Consider the following 7,098-nt stretch of genomic DNA (forward strand, 5'->3'; position numbering starts at 1 on the left):
TATCTGTCAGCAGTATCTACCAATTAATTTTTAGCACTCCCCAGTGCTTTTGGGGTGTCCTCCCTAATTGTGCATAAATATTTCTGGCTGTCAAAGGTCATATCTGTCAGTAGTATCTACCAATTAATGTTTAGCACTCCCCAGTGCTTTTGGGGTGTCCTCCCTAATTGTGCATAAATATTTCTGGCTGTCAAAAGTCATATCTGTCAGCAGTATCTACCAACTAATTGTTAGCACTCCTCAGTGCTTTTGGGGTGTCCCCCATAATTGTGCATAAATATTTCTGGCTGTCAAAAGTCATATCTGTCAGCAGTATCTACCAACTAATTTTTAGCACTCCTCAGTGCTTTTGGGGTGTCCCCCATAATTGTGCATAAATATTTCTGGCTGTCAAAAGTCATATCTGTCAGCAGTATCTACCAATTAATTTTTAGCACTCCCCAGTGCTTTTGGGGTGTCCTCCCTAATTGTGCATAAATATTTCTGGCTGTCAAAAGTCATATCTGTCAGCAGTATCTACCAACTAATTTTTAGCACTACAAGTGCTTTGCGCTCAGAATGGATTCAGAGCAGTCCACATATGATCAGAATGAGCAACCAGGTTCTGTCACCAGTCCTGATGTTAGTGTTCCCAGTACATCATCTGGCCAAGCCGATGTCAAACAACAGAGTGTTTCCAAATCAGTGCAAAAAACAAAAACCCCAAAAAAATTTACTGTATTGAAGCGAAAAAGAAGTGTTACTGAGCAAAAGTTAAGTGCCGATAAAAAAAAAATTGTAAACATGCCATTCTACACACGCAGTGGCAAAGAGAGAATGAGGCCTTCACCTTTGGCTATTAGTGGCAGATCCCAAAAAGTTACCCAGCCTACAATTGGTGCACAACTACTGTTACGCGTCAAAGCCGAGCTGCAAGATAACAGTAAGGCATTGGAGGATAATGTTTGCTCTGAATCAGAAATGACACCGATCCCCGTGGAGAGTCCATCCAACAGTGGTATGTCTAATCGTGAGCATTCTGTTAGTGTACCCATAAAGAAGGGCCCTTTCTGCAGATGTGTACCTGAACAGCCCAAGTGTAGCCGGTGATACACAAATTGAGGATGCCACTTTGCAAATAGAAAAAGATGAGGGGGAGATTTATGGAGGTGACGAGGGCGCTAATGAGGATGTTGATGATTATGATGCAGACAGATACCAAATTGCCTTTCTCAATTTCTATTTCTATTCTAGATTATATAACGGCTGAATAGTTTTCTATTTCATTCCTAGTGGAGAGGGGATCTGATGCAGACAGATACCAAACTGCCTTTGTCCATTTCTTTGTATATTCGAATTTCTAGTTCTACAGTCTATTCAGGCTGCTTTTTTTTCTATTTCACTACACGCGGATGGGGGGGGGAGGTTTGATGCAGACAGATACCAAACTGCCTTTGTCCATTTCTTTGTATACTCAAATGTCTATTTCTACAGTCTATGCAGGCTGCTTTTTTATATTCAACCACAAGTGGAGGGTGGGGGGGGGGGGGATAGATAGCCACCAAAGTACCGTGGTCCATTTTATTTTACTTTCTAGCTCCACAGTCTGTGCAGGCTGCTTTTTTAATATTCAACTACAAGTGTAGGGTGTAATATACACCCAAAGACGATGGCTACATTGCCAATAATCAAAGATGGAGGAGGTAGACAACCAGGTTTGACTGTATAATTTGCTGACAAGTGTTCGCATTAAGGACGGCCTACCAGGGATTAAACTGTTTTTTCATAATTTATTAGCTTTAGAATTATCTCACTTATCTAAGAAACTGGTGGAGCACTAAACTAGGTTATTTTAGACCAAAATTTTTTTATTTTTTTTCAAAAATAGCAAAACCAAACAAAACCAAAACCAAAACCAAAACACGCAAGGGCGGTTATGCAAAACCAAAACCAAAACCAAAACAAGAAGGTAATCCAGATCCAAAACCGAATACAAAACCAAAACACGAGGGTCAGTGACCATCTCTAGTCATGACCCACCCCTAGTGTGGCTTATGGTTGTGATGTTTTTTCTTATTGAATCTCTCATTGATTTGTGTTCTGTCTTTTGTCTTCTGTATCCCTCCCTTAAAAATATATTAAATCAATAAAGAACACTGAAACATAGAGATTTTATTAAAAAGTTGTATTGTGTTTTCCTATTACAGTATAAAAAGCTGGTTATAAAAAGAAAGTTAAAAAATAGCATTAGTATAGACGATGATGGGTTATAGGACTTTGGCTGCATTGAGTCATTCCCTCAGGACAGAGGTATAGAGATGTCCGGCTTGTGCGGAAAGTTACGCTTGCAGACCATGGAGCAATACCGGCTATGAGCGCCGTGTTGGCTGCGTCCAGTCATGTGACGCCATTTCCCTGTGAAATATGGAAAATTAGTTCATACATTGGTTCACCATGAAAAGCTGCATATTCATAGGAATAAGCAATGACACAATGTGCTTAAGATGAAGCATAGAAGACACTAAACCTGAAATTAGTGTAATTTGTAGCAATTAATAATCTAGATAATAGACACAACTGGAAGAGGACAGACAAGAGGAGTGACGACTATCACCAAAGATCACAAAAAAAATATTTTCCACTTGATCAATTTTACTTATTCAGAGAATTTCCCAGAAAATTACCCATTCATCTTATGATAACAGGGATCCCAAATATGTGTGCTAATAAACACTTGTAGGGCACTACAGGGACAGAAACAGGGATGTGAATTATCTTTTTGTTTTGTTTTGTTTATTTTGTTACCTTATTTTCCATTTTTTAAGCTTTTAAAGACCTTTTTTTAGTCATTAGGGATTAAAATTGATCTCCCTGTTTAAAAAATATATCCAATGCACACTGGGTCTGGTAGTTATTACAATAGCAGGTAGCATTAGATTAATATCAGCAAATATTTTATACTAATCTCAAAATCCACCGATCTCCATCATGATGCTTAATGCCATAATTAAATAAATCATTATTTATTCATTAAAATCAAGAAATAGAGGCTCTGAAGGAAGCTGGCACTACATGACAGACACTTTACACTAGGGGACATTTATGAAAGCATTCTACAAGTAACTGTGTTATAAAGCAACCAATCAGATTCTAGCCACATTTTCTAATACAGTTTAGAAAATGAAAAACAAACATTTGATTGGTTGCTAAGGGCAATATGTCCTTTTCTGCATAGTTATCAGTCCAACAGTTTTTCACTGGTGACCCAAAATCATGGCTGGCTTTTGGGGTTTGGGGGTGCTACCTGTGCCATTAAACAGGGCATCATGTCTCATAGGTCCTGCGACACCATGGGCCTAATGTACCCCCCGGTATTATGGTAATACCACGGACCCACAGGGTGGAAGGTGGGGCAAGTGGGAAGTAGGATCAAAAACTAAAAGTAGAGAGAACCAAAGAGGGGGTGAGAGACAAGTAGTGAAAACACTATTGTGTGTAACATATAAAATTTTAGAGACTGGATAAAGAACCTTTGGTGGGGGGGGCATTGGAGAATGAGTCAGATCAATGGGAGTACCAATAGCCACATTAAATGCATTTGCAAAGGTCGGCCCTGCCCCCACTGTCTATAACTAAAGATGCTCTCGCAGAAGCTGGAGGGATAACACAGAGAATGACAGGATTTACGGTATTATCTGTGGCTTACTGTGGAAGTGATGAGCCTTAATCTGCTCACAGTTGCAAGTAGCGAGTCTCCTCCCAGGCTTCAGCAATCCTTGAACATCTGAATGAGGCAATGCAATAACAAGGAAATACAATAAAGCAGTCACTCTCTGCAAGTAGACATATGTGTATTATTATTTCCATGCTATGAGGCAAAGATTACTTTACAAGTTGATTCTCTTAATTAAAACCCATTACTTGAATTACTTTACTAGGACAGTAAAGCGACCTATGTATAATGATTGAACATCATTGCTTTTCTGGTAGACCTCGTCCCATCATAAATGGGAACTGTCTCATAAAAATCCGGACTGTTGGGTGGCATAGTGCAATCTGTTTGGCAATGGGGTCTGTGTAATCGGGTAGTATCTGTGCATTACAGCTAGCAATATGGTCTGTGCAATGTCGCTAATGAAATATGGAATGGGTCGGGATATAGAATAGACTTATGTACATACCAGTGATGGAACTACAAGGAGTGCAGGGGATGCAACCATACCTGGCCCATAGGTGAGGGGGACCTGGCAGTGCTAAGGCAGACCATTGAACCCCCTTGAAACCCCCAATCTTCTCTCAAAAGAACAAAGTGGAGGCCTCTTCTGAGCCAACACATCCTCAGAGGAGGCCCCCACTGTGCTCTCCAAAGAGCAAGAGACTAGTGTCAGCATCGGGCCCTTACTAAAATTTTTATATGAGGCCAGGCAATGAACTATTATGCCCTTAGTATATTCTAACACCCAATTACAGATACATGTATAGATAAAAGCAACAGCAAACACACTAACCTTTGTGCTGAATCAATTTGGCTAACCCTCTATTGTCATCCTTTTTCCCTGAAAGACAAGACTGGTTGTTAATTGGAGCACTCGGAAATGTGGCCAAGCTTGGTCTTTGTGCAAGTGCTTCTAAATATAGCCCAATCCAAGGGTGTGCTGATATTGATCCAACTGAAGGCACATGAGCGTGACCACAAGGGTATTAAGGGAGAGGCCATGGTGGCCCACCCTGGTCTTTAAGCTACCAGGCCCAGTGTAGCTGCCACCTGTGCTGCTCAGGGACCTTCTCTCCTCTGCCATATAACATAGTATACAAAGTCAGCATGGAGCTTAATGAGTTCCCTGTTGTGTGACTGTGGAAACTGTGAGGAATTTGAAGTTCCAGAATGTCAAGCGCTAAGCCAACATTCTAGAGCTCCAAACATCTGCTCATGTTCTCTTTCTCTCGGAGCAGGAAGTGCAGAACAATGATGACCCTGTAGGTTAAATCAGGAAAGAGAGCTCCTCCCTAGAAACTTTTGGGTGTCTCATCGAAATTTTGCTATTGGATCCATAAGTTTCCAGTTAATCCTCTTCTAAAGATATCTTCATGGATTCCCCCATAGCGAACGATTCACGTTATATGACGAGGTCTCTGCTGCGTTCACTGATCGATCTCAGATACCAACTATCCCTATATTCCAGAAACCGTGACAGATTTTAAAGATGTGTACTAGAAATATCCCTTTTTTCAGGACTGAGCAGTTACAGCATAAAATGACTGCATTTCTGCATATTATATGCAATTCTTACCATTGATTCCGATTCTCTGGACCTTATAAGTTAAAATGTAAAAAATACATTATTATCCCAATTAGTAGACACATCATATATCATCTTATAATATTCATAATAATTCCCTATTCATAAGTTTAGCAGTGAGGAATCAACTGAATAACATATATATATATATATATATATATATATATATATATATACTGTGACAGAGTCACTGGAAGGAGCCTAGATACAGAGGTATGTGTCCCAGGCTTCCAGCATTGTATACATAGGGCCCAGTCCGGGGGCCCAGTCCGGGTCTTCTGTTCTATCAGTCTCTCACAGACTGATCAAGAGATACACCTGTGAGGTGCTTGTAATAAAGCAGCTGGGATATGCAGCCAGTGTCTCAGACCTGGGAGAGATGAGCTGCCTCCCAAGATACTCTGTTGCAGGGAGCAACAGTTACATGTGGTTACATGTGGTTTAGTGAATGTGTGGGACACAAGGTCCTACACATGAGACAGGGCCTCCATAAATGTATTAGCTAGAAGCCAGATGGCTAGGATTTTATTTGTGTTTTGTTCCTATTTTCCAGCTGGTGAATAAACTGGCAGTGGCTGTTATTCAGAAACTCCTGGACTCGTGTGTCTTACAGCTGCTGTTCACCCAGGAGATGATACCTGTTCCCCTGATTATACTACAATATATATAATATATATATATATATATATATATATATATATATATACATAGTGTATATTTACATGCTTTTACCTATTTATGATATATATATATATATATATATATATATATATATATATATATGTATATATATATTCATTCTGAGTCTTTACTGGCTACTAACACTACTAATAAATAAAATGTCAGCAGTAAGTACTATACCCCATACCCCATTAACAGTAGTACATAATATGCATATAGTATAGCATTATATGCCAGCAGTAACAGTATTGCCAAGTTAAAGTCAACTGCAACAAATGAGGATCAAGTCACATGATCTGTAACATACAGAGTCATATGGAGCTGGCTACACTGGTGATTGACTGTCACCTTCCTTTCCAACAGCCTGATCTTGGGACAAATTATACTTATTGACTTTAATGAGAGATGAGATTTGCTGAAATGGAAATGTAACACAAGTACAAGAAATAGAGTTTCCCAGAATGCTCCTCCAAAACACACGTGCTGGTTTGTTGCATGCGAGCTCAGACAGAAATCTCTAGTGTAGCCCTTGTCTAAGGTTTAATAAGTGAGAAATCAATTAACCCATTGACTAGGAATATAATGAAAAGCCTGGTGTACCTGGCCACTCAGGACCGAACTTTAGACACAGAAAAGTTGAAAATGTCATTAAGTTATTCCTACAGTTATCTGTCCTCTGGGTGCAAATTACCTGATCTGTAATGTCCCTGAGCGGTCCAGCAGTAGCACAGGGCCAGGGCTGCGGATAGCATGAAAACCGTGACCACCTTCATCTTCAGAGAGTTTTCTGTTAAAAGATAAGTTCTAACCCTTACCTGTCTGTCACACACACCTTCCTTGTACTCAAATTGGCTCCAGACCCACACAGGGAAGGGCTATACAATAGATTTAACTCTGATGGAATGTCAAGTATCCCCTAACCTTAACCCTCCCACTACAGAGCTGCATAAAACTGGTCATCGATCACAGCAAGTCAGGTAAAATGCATCATCTGTCTGGTTGTTTTGTTAAGTGTCCTCTCTGAGTGCGAGAGTTAAAAAGTTGGGTTTTAGTATTAAAAAAATGGAGTGCTGAAATGTAGTCAAACATGACTGAAGTTTTGTCAAAAACAAACAAATCTCACGCAAGAAGTGTTTAA

General features: G+C 39.8%; 1 long non-coding RNA gene across 1 annotated transcript; it reads right to left on the reverse strand.

Annotated features, from left to right (window-relative positions):
- Nucleotides 1-2,147: 2,147 nt before the first annotated feature.
- Nucleotides 2,148-4,511, reverse strand: LOC142107496 (uncharacterized). Its single transcript, XR_012679966.1, has 3 exons — nucleotides 4,488-4,511; nucleotides 3,686-3,763; nucleotides 2,148-2,394 (listed from the first exon to the last, which is right to left on the reverse strand). It is a non-coding gene; the product is annotated as an uncharacterized LOC142107496 (long non-coding RNA).
- Nucleotides 4,512-7,098: the final 2,587 nt, after the last annotated feature.

Source organism: Mixophyes fleayi, chromosome 11 (assembly GCF_038048845.1).
Source record: "Mixophyes fleayi isolate aMixFle1 chromosome 11, aMixFle1.hap1, whole genome shotgun sequence".
Lineage (NCBI taxonomy): Eukaryota > Metazoa > Chordata > Amphibia > Anura > Limnodynastidae > Mixophyes > Mixophyes fleayi.